Genomic DNA, 15,852 nt, shown 5'->3' with positions numbered 1-15,852 from the left:
TATGAAGTACTCAATTACTATAGGAGACTATTAGCATAGTTAGAGGTTCTCACAGAATATAATTGGTATTAATAAATGTTTTTTTCCTTCTAGAACTGAAAGGGCCAAACATTCTCTTTGCCACCATTCCACATTCTCTTTGCCACCATTCCGCATTTTCTTAGACATCTGCTAGATTATTCTAAGCCCACGTTATGGTTATTCTTTGAGTCCCAATATTATTCGTGATCTAGGATTGGTCTCTACAATTTCCATGAGTCCAAGGTCCAATTTCTCATTCCTTCAGGAATGAAAACATAATTCAAAATTCTGCGTTAACAGAGATTTGGGACAGTCATTGAGCATTATTGAAGAAAGCCATGAAGAAAGCGCTAAATATCTTTGGCTTTCTACTTCAATGAAAATCTATGCTGATTCATAGTACTTCTGTCCTTATCTAACCTCTTCACTCATCTCCTTCAGTACTTAGCATTGATGCTCAATACTCTTCATAATATTCCTTTCCAACATCACCATCTTTAATTTCAGCAAATGTTATCACCCCTTATCTCTTTCATAACAGAAGTTCATGCATGAATACACTCAACCCAATCTACTAATTCCTATAGTTTATTTCTGTCTCACTGATGTTCTCATTTCTCTGAATCTTAAACTCGAGGTCAAGGTAATCTTTAAATTTATGTCTTTATTCATCATGGATGGCATGAACATTACCTACTTTGTGCTGTCTCCTCATAAATTTATGCCCATGTCATCAACTGTTTCTAACTTTCCTTTACTATAGCTGTGATTCTGATTCAATCTACTCCTGTGTCTGTGGAATGTTACTATATTAATTTACGTGTCTTGCTAAATCCTAACTTTGACTCAACTTTGATTTTATCTTTTTATTTCCTTTTTTATGGCCCTCTTACCTTGTGAGTATGGATAACCTCTTACTCAAATCTCCATCCTGAATCTTCTGAGGTGCTTATTCTGTAAAAAATGAGTCACTAAATAAAATGTTCAAATACCATGAGATGAACCACCATGATGTAAGAAAAACCTAGCTAGTTACGTGGAGAAAGAGATGCCATCCAACCATTCCGCCTCAGTTTCCAGAAATGGGATGGTTACAAAAAATTCCATCTTCAGTATTTAGCAAAGTTAAGTTTTCTGCCACCATCTAAATTGTAACTGAGACAACTAAGAAGTATTGCCCCACTGGGCCCAATCAACACACAGAATTGTAAAAGAAAATAATAAATTGCAGTTTTTTTTCTTAATATTAAAGCAGTTTGTTGCACTACAATAAGTTTGAAATCATCATCTGAGTGATCTATTTTAAAATCAGTTGGATGTAAAGTATCTCTATCACTGAATTATTAATTCTCTATCTGATATCTGAGTTAAACAACCTCACACTAATGTACATATCTTAAAAATCACTAGATTATTTTATATTCCTTTTACTTTTCAAACTACACATCTATTAAATCTTAAGGTTCAATTTAGCCCCTTAATGAATCAGTCTTCAAATGCATGTCTAAGAAAAATACCTCTAAATCATGGTTTTGATTTATCGTAAAGGTCCTTCATAGTTAGCTTCTTCAGACCCATCACCAGATGATTATTTTTTTCATAGCATTTTGGAAATCTCATAAGTGTTATCCTCTAATTAATACACTTCAGTATCTCACCAACATTAAACAGGTTAATAAGAAACTCTATGTGAAAGTATAAAAAATCTTGCTTTCTTCCCGAATTCTTGTTGGCATCTAATGATTCTCTATCTTGAGGTCCTAAGTCACAGAGTCATCAATGCATTATATTTTACAGAAATGCATATAATTTCTATTGAAGCATAATTTACAAACTTAGCAAAACAAAGATATCTAGTTTTCTCAATTCATAGGAAAAGCAAAGAAAAAGTTAATAAGACCTTGTCATGATACATGTGTGTCTTCTACTACTTACATTTTTTTCTATTCTCTTTTTATCATATTTATTAAGAGATAGTTAAATAAAATTATAATATATGTAAAGTGTACAATATAAAAATTTGATATATGTGTACAGCGTGAAAGGATTCCCACTACTGAGTTAATTAAAACATCCATCAACTCACATATAATATATATGGAAAAGTTTTTGGCGTTTTGTTCCAGAGTATGATATTACTTGTAGGCTTGTCATATAAGGTCTTTTTATGTTGTGATACTTCTTTCTATACCCACTTAATTGAGAGTATTTATCATGAAAGAATGTTAAATTTTATCAAAGACTTTTTCTGCAGCTATAGAGATTATCACATATTTTTTATACTTCATTTTGTTAATGTGCTGTTTCACAATCATTTATGAATGTTGAACCATCCTTGTATCCCTAGAAGAAATCAAACATGATCATGATGTATGATTCTTCTAATGTGCTCTTGAATTCAGTTTCAAATACTTTGTTGAAAATTTTTGCCTCTATGTTCATCAGGGATACCGGCCTGTAATTTTCTTTTCTTGCTGTGTTGTCTAGCCTTCGCTGGCCTCATTAAATAAGTGTTCTCTTCTATTTTTTAGATGAGTTTAAGAAGGATTGGTATTAATTCTTATTTAAATGTTTGCTAAAGTTCACCAGTGAAGCCAGATGGTCTTGGACTTCTGTTTATTAGGACATTGATTGCTGATACAAGCTCCTTAGTAGTAATTGGTCTGTTCAGATTTTCTTTATTTTCATGATTTAGTCTAGATAGTTTGTATGTTTCTAGGAATTTATCCATTTCTTCTAGGTATCTATATATGACATGTAATTGTTCGTAGTAGTTTCTTATGATTCTTTGTATTTCTGTAGTATCAGTTGTATTGTTTCCCCTTTCATTTCTAATTCTATTTGAGTCTTCTCTCTTTTTTTTAGTCTAGCTACAGGTTTATCATTGTGTTTACCTTTTAAAAAAACAGCTCTTAGTTACATTGGCCCTTTTTGTTGTCTTTTTACTCTCTAATTTATTTTTGTTCTGCTCTTTGTTATGTCCTTCTTTCTAACAACTTTGGGCTTAGTCTGTATTTTTTCTTTTTATAGTTCCTTGAAGTATAAAGTTAGATCATTCATTTTGTCTCTCTTTTTTTCTTAATGTGGGCATTTATCACTATAAGCTTCTTTGTTAGAACTACTTTCCTGCACCCTCTAATTTTTAGTGTGTTGTATTTCCATTTTCATTTCTTTTAAGAAATTTTTTGATTTTCCTTTTGACCCATTTTGATCACCCATTGGATTTATTCACTGAGCCATTTATTGTTCAGAAGCATATGTCTAATCCCCACATACTTGTGAATTTTCAAGTTTTCTTTTTGTAATTGATTTCTAGTTTTATAACATGTACTTGTAAAAGATGTTTGACGTGATTTCAATCTTCTTAAATTATTGACTTATTTGTGAAGTATGCAGTCAAACTCTTTCCAAGAAAAGACTGAGAATATATGTTTTTTCTGCTGTCTCTGCACTGTCTTTGGGGCAAGTGTTCACCTGTGCATCTATTAACAACAACTTCTTAGTCTATTACAGTTCTGTGGGTCTCTTGAAATTAAGCCCCATTGGGTATCAAAGCCAGGTTATATGAGGGCCCATCCCTCAAATGACAACTATAAGAGATGAGATGCTAGACATCTGGGCAAGTTCCTTCCAGGAGATGCTGGTGACTTGGTTCTATTGTTGGAGCCAAACTAGAGGGAAAAAGTATGAGAGTGCCCACTATGACCCTTGGTCTCTTTGTAGGATAGCAGTCAATACCCAGATACATGCTAATTAGAAGCTAAAACCTCAGGCAGCAGCTTGCAAAGTATATAATCAAACCATTTCAGGGAAAAACTAAGATAAGGGGATAGCTGTAGTGAGTGCTCACACACCCATTAATAACTGCCTCTTTGTTTACTATAGTCTTTTAGGACTTGTGAATGCAAGCCCCATTAGTTTTCAGTGCTGGGAGTCTTGGGGGACAGTCTTTCACGTGGGATCTTTAAAATTAAGGCACCGCATGCATGATCCAAACCATTTACCCATCAGAGAGAACGTAGGAGTTGGAGTCTTCTCCCCATTGCATGGTGCTGTGTCAGTGATGGGTTTTATAGCAAGAATTTGTCTCAGCCTAGACATTTTTATATGGTTGTTGCCTCACTTGTGCAATGTGTAGGAGTCACTCAGCTAGTTTCTGGGTTTATCCTAGAGGGAATTACTTTGTGTGTAGCTGTATATTCTCTGCGGGAAGAGAAAAATTCAGGAGCCCCCTATGCTGCCATCTTGGTCTGGAGTCTTATCTTTATTCTTCCTCTCTTTTGGGTTTTCTCCCCAGAGGGTTTTTCCTTTGGATTTTTAAGTTTATCCATCTTATTGTAAACTTACTCAAACTTACACACACACACACACACACACACACACACACACACACACACACTCACATTTGAGAAAATTCTCCCATTATGACAAATGTATTCAACTAAAATTCAAGAAACTCTGGATATATGTAGAGATAATAATAAGAGTCAGCAAAATAAAAGAGAAATTCAATAACAGATATTCAAGATTTTTGACAAACTTCAAAAATATTTTCAAATTATTATCCTGGGCTTTGAACTTCAAGGTTTTAACTTTGAGAGGCTTTAATGGGAAGAATCCACCATCATTCACTGAAATAGATAAAATTATGAAGCTAAAGTTAAAAAGTAAAATTGATATTTAGAGCATGAGGAAAGGTATTCTGTAAGTAAAAATTTTCAGACTGAGAAAAATGTTTCAGAAATTAGTAAATAACTAAAAAAAAACAGACATTTCAGAGCAAGGATGAGAAAATGATTGAAAGCTCTAGAACTGAATGCCCCAAGGAAACATTAAACTTGAAATTATATGCAAATACATTTTAGTTCTTCTTCTCTTAGCAGATACAGAAAACACAGATTATTTCCAGAGATTTTTAAAGTAGAACATCAGGCTTAATTTTCTCCAGATTTCTCAACAGTGAAAATGCTAATGATAACAGTCAATAATAAATTAATTTTTTTCTAAAGGATTTTATTTACATATATTTTTGAGATCATTAGCAGTCAAGCATCTTAGTCCTATAACAATCATTTATTCTTTTAATAAAAATACATTGAGGACATATGATAGACCTGATATTGTTCAAGTTGCTGGGACATGTGAGTATAAAAAATATAAAGTCCTACCACTCATGGAGCTTACATTTTATTGGACAAAGAAACAATACTCAAATAAATATATAACATTACAGGTAGTGATCAGTGCATGAAGTAAAGTAAAACAATATAAGGCAATAGAGAATGGCAATAAAATTGATTGGTTACATGGGTTAAAAAAACTAGGTACTCTGTCAACAAATGATTGGAAATATATTTTAGTTAGCTCAAAAAAAAAATAAAGCTATATAATTAGTGCTGTTTCTTAAATCTCCAGATACATATTACCCTTAGGTTCATTCTTATGAAATAATAAATATGTATTGTTTCATGTCACTAAGTTTATGGTGATATTGTAACTGTCAAAGAGAAATTGTAACAGACACTTTTAAAAAATGACAAGGGAAACTTTTTTCAAGAGTTTTGTAATAGGCGAGAGAGATTCAACTCAACTCTGCTGAAATAAAAAGAAAAAAACAAGAGGATATTTAAACTCTAGAATCTATTGATGAAAAGGTATAGGAAAACTTTAGAGGGAAGGTTGGTCAAAGAAATAGTCATCCTCAACAGAGACTAGGAAACAAAAGCACTATGGTTCTTAATGATTATATTTCAAAGTGATGGCTTCCAGGTCTTTGAGAAATACATTCTTGAGTTGCAGAAGATTTACATTTAAAAGGCAGAGAAAATATTTGCAATTGAAACTTTTCTCAGAAAAGAGAGATCAACAGCCTCTAGTTATGAGGAAACCTGTCTAAAGTTTGGTAAAGCTGAGGGAACATTAAGGCCATCTTGGTCATTACAGAGTAATAAATTGCAAATGTATTAGCTTCCAGATACAATTATGTAATATAGCCCATCTATTGTCATAAGGATGACATAGTGTTATTCTTTTATCTATTCTGTTCTCAGGCAAGTCACAACACAAAAGAAGAAAAGTTGCTTTTTTATGTATGGTCCTCAGGCCATTAGAAATGATAATCAAATTATCAGTCAAGTAGGACTCTATCATAACTTTGCCATAAAATTATAATAATTAAGTTTACAATAAATGCATATCTCTAACTTGGTCTTCTAGAAATCCTGGCCACTGATCTTAAAATACATTGGGTTCCGCAATGATTAAAATATCCAGTAGTCCTTCTTCTCTGAGAGTTTGAGCTATTGCTCAGCATTGTTATTTTAAAGCAATTATTTTATTAGTCCAATCACTTTTGACTTTATTTTCTTCTCAGGTCGAATTCCTCCAAAGTTTCTTAGAAGAGAATTTCTATTAGAAGCTTTATTTGGATCAGTAAATCTTTTACATGATTATAAAGAGCCTACTAGAATGTTATTTCAGATTGACTCAGACCCCTAGACCAGCTCCTAAAATCCTCTCAGAAGATAGCACAGCAAAGCACTGGTATAGAAGGACCTGGGTTTATCAAGCCATCACACATGTTGTCATTAAATATTATTGGGACTTGTTCACTTGAAAATATTTTGTGTCTCATAAGATTGTTATAGGATATATTCTGCCATCAAATACATCTCCATCCCACAAAGTTTCCTATAAACTTCCTTTGCAGACCTTTATAGGTGTGATTTTGGTAATATATAGCAACTAAATAATATCTAAAGTCTTATCTCGATGCTATTCTAATTAAATTTTCAATGTCCTTAAATATTTTCTATCTAAATTCATATTTGGTATGATCAGAAGAGGAAACCAAACAGACATTAGTCATATGGCAGCAATGGTTTCCCCATTACAATGTTATCTTTGCATATTATGTCTTCAAAGAGTACAGAAGCTCTACTGGTCAGAGTTCTCTTCCCTATATTATTCACTGGTAGTGTTTGTCTCAACTTATTATAAAACTAATCTAAATGGTACGTAGCTCATTATAAAGCAACACCTGATGATTAATTGTTTTTGGCTACCAGGAAGTTGAGTCATCAGGATGCACAACATAGTTTTGTTTTCCCAAATAGTCCAAATGTAATATTTAGGCAGACTTTATAAATCAGTAGAAATTTAATTTTCCTTATGTGGGAATCACAGGTCTCCACGGGATTTTTTGTGTTTCGTTTTTCTTAGCATCAGCCAATAGACAGTATCAAATCTGAAAGAAAGAGTGAACAAAGTTATTTTCTTTAGATCTGACAGACTATCAAGAAAATGCATGATCGACTTCATTCCTGGTACTCTGACTCGCTTATGAGTATCCCTCCTGTTTGCAGGATCTCCTCTGTTTCCAAGTATTACCTCTTTGACCCATACTCTTCTCTCCTTGCTCAGATTTTCTCCCCTTGCCCAACTGTACTCCTTACCCTAGGCCAGACAATAGATAAAACTAACACTTTTTATTAGACCCACTTGAGATTGATATCAATGGGGTGACTGGTAAAATAAATAAATAAATAAATCACAGGACTGTCCCTGTTGATGGTGATGGAATTGCAGTTACAATTAACCCCAATTTGCCTACAGAGGGTAAAGTGATGATAAATTCTACAGCACATTTAGAAATAGGAGCTGTTAAATATAATGACATAGATAATGTGTCTTGTGTATTTATATAAACTTCTTTGGATGTACATAGGTGTGTTTAGACAAACACACACAGAGTTGTCTATATGAACCACTCTAATTCTCTCTGTAAATCCCCACAGAAACTTCCATTACTGAGAACCCCATAGGATAGTGTTTTTATTGTCCAGTAATCTAGGATTCCATTTGTCTGTCCACATTGTAAGGCCACTAGCTACTGCCCAAGAGTCTGTAAATATTCAAATAGTGGCCTAAGCGCCCCTAAGCCTAACTTTTCTTCTCCCATGAAATAAACAACAATCAGTTCTGACCTTCTGTCACTAAGATTTTACCATCTGCAGAGTATATTGCAGATGATTTCCAGCTAACAATAAAATCTTCAATCAAGAATCAGGAAGTTGGTTTTGCTCAGTTCGAGAGAATCGTATTGTTCAGCTTATGTAGCAATAGGAGCAGAAAAGTCCTTGCAGTGCTCTATAGCCAGTCCTATGGGCAGTGAATTAATCTGCTCATTAACAAGGTAGGTTCCTTTGAATTGTTCCTGCTTAGTATACCCAATAATATACTACTTCCATATTATGAGTAATCTTGGCTGGGCTTCTTTATTTGAATCGAATATCTCTCATATCACCCCAGACACATTGGGTATTTCTGGCTTCTAAATCATCTGATGCCATTTTATGGTTGGGGCAGTTTATACCAACATCCTATAACAAGGTAGTAAGTGTTTATTTAATGGGTTGTGAAAAGCAGCTGCACAAGCAGCCTTTGAATACAGAACTCCCAAGAATTTTACAACTGGACTGACACTTGAATTTTATTTGGATTTTTCAGTTAGTCTCTATTTGTAGTAACAGTGACTATAGTTCTTAACTCTTCCTATGCTTCTTCCTCAGAGGAGGCAAGTCATGTTTCATTAGCGTAGCACATTAGTATACTTTAAATAGTTACCAGTTCAAGTCTTGCCTCACTAGATTACATCAATTCAAAATATCCCTGCAGCAAAACAATAACTGTATACTAAATTCCAATCCAGAATAATGCCACCTAGGGTTGCCAGATAAAATGCATTATTTATCACATACAATATCTAAAATGTACTATACAAAAAAGTTATCTTTTGTTTGTTTATTTAATCTAAATTTTGAATTTAAATGGAACTTTTTTCTTGTCTTATTTGCTAAATCTGGCAACCCTGCCTTTGTGCTGGATGGACTCCAGATTTATATGGAAATGAGAGCATTAGCCTTGGGACCTGCTGTCCCAGTTGGCTTTTTACTCTTCCTGTGGAGCCTACCTCAGCTGAATCAATCTAAAGAATTACCTTGTTTAATTCTATTAGTCTATTGTTAACCTTCAGGAACCATCAGTTTTGCATACTGGCCAAACAGGACTGATAAAAAAGACTTTAGTGGGGATTAACACCCCTTCTTCAACCATTCCCTTATTCAAAATAGCAGTCTCTCATTGCTTTCCTTGAATACTCTGCTGCTTAACTTTTGCTGTAGAAGAGAGAAGGGACAAGTCCAAAATTTAGCTTGACCAATTAACTGATTGAAGAACAGATTTAGTCTGTGGAAAGGGTAAGGGAAACATGGTTTTTCACACACAATATTCACTCAAATATTCACTCAGGTGAAGTCTAAATTCTGTGTGACTAATGACTAATCTCTCCAGTCCACCTTAACAATTTTTTATTCAAGCTTCACTTTAATTTCTTCTATCACACATCTTTATAAGCTCCCAGTATAGCCTTAAAGCCTATCAGAGTGCCATCTGTATCCATCAGGCGTGTTATATTGAACTCCCGTATCTAGAAAATCTAAAATGTGTTGCATATCAGCCCCTGGACATATCAAACAGTTCTTTGAATATGTCTTAAGATCCCCACCCAGGGTCGAAGAGGCAAATCTGGGCTTTTTACTTTTACTTAATTTTATAGTGTAAATTTAAAATCCTCCTCCCTAAATCCTTGCCTTTTCAATATATTTTATCACAAATCATGAGCCTCATATTTGGATTTTAATTTCTTTAGACTAGAATAAAGAGAGAATATTAGATGTGTCAATGTAGGAGGTGGGTGGAGTTATACATCTTTACACCCCATACTATGTTGATAATGAGCTATTAACTCCTTAATGGCAGTCCTGTCAAGTGTCTCTGCTTTCATCATACTCTTTGAAAGCCATCTAAATAATTCAACTTGGTTGTGCCAGGTATCCCTTAACATTTTCTTCTCTATTTCCTCTCATTATGCAGCTTTTATTTATTTATTTATTTATTCATTCATTCATTCATTCATTTATTTGTTTATTTTGCATAGCTGGTATCTTTGTATTATGAAACACATGGCATGCAAAGCAAGTCAGTCACTGCCTTTTAAATAGTCATCAAACTACAAGAACAAGATTACATAAGGCACAGAAGATTGGGGAATCCTTTGTCATAATAAAACACATATCATAGTCTCTGTCAATGACATTAAATTAAATTTATCAATATAAAGACAGTTTAGAATTGCCTGCATTTATAACATTTCTATTATTTCAAAAGAAGATTGGGCAGTTAACCCTAAAGTAGATCTGTCAAAAACCTACATTTGTTACCTGTTCTGGGAAGTCCTGGAACTCCTGGACTTTGGTTCTTGGTGCCTGGTTGACAAAAAATTGAAGGCAGATTCCCAGGAATTAATTGAATGTGAGCTAGCTTTATTAAAAGCGAAAGTATAATTTTAGAAGGAAGAACAGGCCTCCAAAAGTGATCAGCCTTGAAGACAAAGTACACTCACTCTCAGAAAGGAGAGTAACTTACCAAAAGTGGTCAGCTCAAAGACTTCTGCCAAGCAAAAGTATACCCTCAAATGGGAGAATGGGCAGGCTCAAGGGAGAGCTGCCCCATCAATGGTGGGTTTGGGGATTTTATGCATTAATGTAACTAAGGCATGGACTATTCATGATTTTGGGTGGTAACCTCATGGAAAGAATGCGTTTTGGTTTTTTTTTCCTCCATAATTAAAGAGATGCCCTTTTCTTACCATGTTTGGGCTTTTTGGAATTGTCATGGTGTCAGATACATGATGGGTACAGTCTTAACTGCAATGCTAATTTATTATAATGAGCATATAATGAAGCAAAGGTGAATTCTAGTTCACACCAGCAGTCCTTCTGCGCATGCCTATGTTGGGGACTTTCCTTATCACCTTTATTTTCCACTTTAGCAGGACGTTTTAAACTACAAAACTTCTTCACTACATTGAAGCTATTGTTCAAGGCTGTTTTTCATTTTAGTGTCTCTTGCAAAGGATCCTGATGTAATGCCTACCTCACATTTACCAGCTATAACAAGTTAATAGTCACTATCTAGAAATATCTGATCCTACAAGTTTACTTGGAGACTATTTGTCAACCTAAAGAATTTCTCCCATTCAGGGTTTTCTGGAAGTAGTAACTCTCATCCCATCTTATAGTAGGTTCCAAGAATTTATGCATCTATGCCAAAATAGTTTGCCAGTCTTCTATGAGAAAGAACCTTCATTCTTTAACAGAGTACTCTTGGGATTCCATGATCACCCGACCATAGTCATCATTCTTATATACTTTTAGAGTAATCAGTGCTCTGAATTGAGCTTTATTTGTTTATCTTGTTAAGAAAGCTTCTTCTAGACATCCAGTTTTTACCTTAACCGCTAACAGGTAGAAAATGGAAATTTTTGCCAATTTCCCTTCTGTCCAGCAGCATATTTCAAGTCCATCTATTTAGTTAGTTCCTCTTGGGTTAAGTCTAATTTTTCTAAGTTCCATTGGTCACACTGGCTCTCATAACCTGCCTCAAGGCTTTCACTTTTCAAATCAAAGATGAGTAGATATGGTTGTGGCATCAAATTATCATCTTGTTTTTTCATCTTGTCCCAGTTCTTGACCAAAAGCGACTTAGACATTTATGAACTGTAGGTCTGAAAGACATTCATTCACACAGTGCCACTCTGTTAACAAAAGGATAGCTTGCTAAATTTAACTCAGAAGAATCAAACATTTTTCCCAGTATCAAACCTACTAAAAATGGAGAAAATTTATATAATCATGAAGAAGTTTAAGACCTCATAAATGGCTCCCATCATTCTTTTTGACTGCATTTAGATGTATTTTGGCATTTGAAGACTTTAAGAAAGGAATGTGGGGCATCACTTACCCAAAGGGAGCTTTTCAGTCATAAAAGATCTTGTTTTAACTCCAAAAAATTACACAGTAGTGACATTCTCAGTGTGCCATGCCCTCCCCCTAAATTCGTAAATTCTGTTTAGTTATTATAAACAACTTAAACTAACTAAATCTTGGTAAAAGCATTACATAAATAACAACTCTCCATTATCTCCACTATCTATTCACAAATAAAATGCATTAAAGGGTAAATTTTGCATGTGAACAATAAGATTTAAGGTGGTAATTTTTTTCTTCTTTTTTTTCTCTCAAAATGTAAGAAGTATGAGTTTACAGACTCAAGAAGCAGGGGGATGGATTTCTAAATTAGGAAAAAGTGTCTTTATTTTAACAAACATATAAGTGATGAATTCAAGCCTGCCCAAAGATCAGTGGCCCTCATAGTGAGGGATGAATTAAATTGTGTTGCATCCATAAATGTAAAGTTTGCAGCTTTTCATTAAAAAGGAAGAAAATAAAGAAGAATGGAGAAGTCTATATACCAATCTGGAACTATCCCCTAAGATACATTGTTAGGTTAACCACCTGGACAACTATTTAGGTATCTTACTAGATAATGGGAGTAAAAAAATAAATAAACTATTATCTCTGGTCTAAAAGATAAAACATTCCCCAGAATTTTGGCTTGGGAAATTACTTTACACAATCTAAATGACTAATAGTTATTAAATATCCATTAATCGGCAATTTTCTTTATTCATTTAATTATACATATTTCTGAGAAACTATTATTTGGGCAGAGAAAGTAAAGAGGCTTTTTGAAAACAGAATAAAGACAACTAGGGAGAAGCTGAAATAGACTGGAGAAATAAGTGAAGACTGAATTATATATTACCTTATTTGTCATGTTAAATGATTTTTCTTCATCTTAAAAACAAAAGAAAACGATTCATTATGGGAAGATCATTATCAGATGTATATTTATAATAAAAAGACTCAGTTAATTTGTTACTTTTTGTTTTATATTCCATATGTGAGTGAAATTTTACCTTTTTTGTCCTTTTCTGTCTGACTTATTTCACTTAGCATAAAAAAACAAACATCAGAACAAACTTGTAGACACAGAAAACAGAATGGTAGTTACCATAAGGGAAAAGGGGTGTGGAAGGGCCAAGTGGGTAATGGAGGTCAAATATTGGGCAATGGAAAAAAATCAGATTTCAGATGGTGAATATTCAACAGAATACAAAAATACTGAATTATAATCTTGTGCACCTGAGAATTACATAATATTGGAAATCAATATTACTCTAATAAATTTAACTAAAAAAATAAATAAGATGCTGGTTATAGTCTGGAAAATCCATTAGAGATATAAGAATTAGATGCTGATTAGATGCATGTTGATTATCATGGACAAAATGATTCAAAACTATGCTAACTGATTTCATCTCAAATTCTTGACCATAAATCTCAAGTGAGAATTTCATGCTGTCTGGCAGGCACACTACATTTTTCCAGTTGCTCTCTTTTCTACTCTTCTAGATGACTCTTTAAGATATTATTCTTTCTTCTCAAGCCTGCAGCATCTTCTCTGGTGATCTTGCTTCTTATTTCATTTTAAAGCAGAAGACAACTTGCTCAAAATTCCCATTACAATATGTCTCTGTCCCCAGCACATATAACCATATCTACCTCTCTCTAGATAAGAAAGATGAATACTTTGAGTGTTAGTCAAAAGACAACTACTCTGCTTGGGCAACAGATTTCGCTTAAGTTCATATGGCCTATCCAAGGACTTAGATCAACAAGCATCTTCTCTTTGCTCTATGTTAATTTTTCCAACTCATTCCTGTCAGCATAGAAGCAAGATGTCATCTCTCTCATCTTATAGGATATTATTGAGATTATTTTTTTAATATAATTCTTTATAAAAGTCATGATACTTGCTATCTCTGATACCACTCCTCCATTCATTCTCTTTTCTTTTAATAACTTTAAATAATTTATTAATAATAAAAAATTAACAGAGCTCTTTAATCTTTTTATTATGAACATTATCAAATATATACAAATGTAGAGAGAATTATAAAATAAACCCACACATATACATTACTCAACATCATCAATATTATTAATTCATAAAATATTATTTTGTCTATACCCCCACTTGTTTCCCTAATTTTAAATTATTGTAAAGCAGTTTCAAGATGTAACTATCTATCTATAAATATTTCAAGATGTCTCTCTAAAGAACAGACTTTTCAAAAAATCCACATTTCAAAACAAAGAAAAAATTACTTCCTTAATAATAGTGGAAGGTCAATAAGTATTAAAAATTCTCAAATTTCTCATAAATTTGTTTCTTTTCATCTGAATGAATAGATATTCAAGAAATTAGTCATGTTGTAATTGAAAGTAAATGTATTCTGCCTATTCGATCTATAAGTTCAGCCTTTATCATATTTTTTCTTTCCATCTACTTATTTTCAAAACTGAGTTATTTTTCCTACAGTCTGCTTTTTCAATGTAGCAACCCTATGGCATTTCTTAACACTTTCTAGATTCAGGTATGATTTTTTTTTTTTTTTTTAGGACTACTTTACAAATATTTTTTTTGAGCATCTGTTATGAGCTCCATAATCTGTGACTGGATCTTTTTTGTGATATCAGTAAAGTGATTAGCACTGCTTGGTTTTATTAATTCATTAGTCATCTTTTCCTTCTTTAATTTCATACCAATTATGTTTTTGACCCTGTAACCACATAGAAACTACTCCTGTTAAAGTCACCAAAGACCTCTATTATTAAGCACAATGGTAAGTTTTCTGTCCATGACTTACTTTGACCCATTAGCAGCATTTGACACAGTTGATGAATACTCATCTTTAATATGTTTTCATCACCATCCTTTCAGGAAAGCACATGTTCTTCTTTTTTTTTTTTTTTTGTCTTAACCTACGGTCTTCTCATTCTGCTTTCTCCACTTACTTCTTTTCCTCTTTACAAACGTTGTTGCTAGTATACCCCAGTGCTTGGATCTCCTTGGATGTCCTCTCCTTTTATAATAATCAGCTTATTGTTGATATCTCTTTTGGTCCCATGACTTTAAATACATGTATATCTCATTTTATTGCACTTAACTTTATTGTGCTTCACAGATTTTTTTTTTTTTTTTTTTTACAAACTAAGGGCAAGACCCTGCACCAGCAAAAACATTACAACTTGGTTTACTGCCATACTCACTATATTGCAGTGGTCTGATACTGAACCTGCATAATCTCTAAAGTATGTCTATATATTATATATTGACAGGTCTAAACTCTGGATGACAATGGATATCTCTTATTTAGCAATTCATGATAAATAACAAAATCCAGAGAACATGAAGAATTCCTAAATCTTAATAATAAAAAGAAATGATTGAGCAAATAATTTGTACAGACAAATTAAAAAGATATGTAAATGAACAATAAGCTCAGGAAAAGATGTTCAACATAACTAGTCATCAAGAAGTAAAAATTAAAATCACAATGAGATTCCACTTCATACCCACTAGAAAAAACATGATAGAAAATAAAATGTTTTAGCAAGGATTTGAGCAACTGGAACTTTCATACATTGCTTGTAGAAATATAAAATGATACAACCACTTTGGAGAACAATTTCTTTAAAAAATAAAACAGATGTCTAACATATGATCAATCCATTTTATTTATACATATTTATGCAAAAGAAATGAAAATAGATTTCCACAAAAAATATTTATATTTGAATGTCCATAGAAGATGTATTCATAAAACAAAATTAGAAATAACCCAAAAGTCTATTAATTAGTGACTGGATAAACAAATTATAGTATATACATAAATCAGGTGCCACTCAACAATAAAACAGAACAAACTATTGATAAGTACAACATAAATGGATTCCAAAATGTTATGGTGAGCAAAAGAAATGAGATCTCAAAATGATAATACTGTATGATCCTATTATATGA

Source organism: Pteropus vampyrus, unplaced genomic scaffold (assembly GCF_000151845.1).
Source record: "Pteropus vampyrus isolate Shadow unplaced genomic scaffold, Pvam_2.0 Scaffold26, whole genome shotgun sequence".
Taxonomy (NCBI): Eukaryota; Metazoa; Chordata; class Mammalia; order Chiroptera; family Pteropodidae; genus Pteropus; species Pteropus vampyrus.
This window is presented reverse-complemented; position numbering follows the sequence as displayed.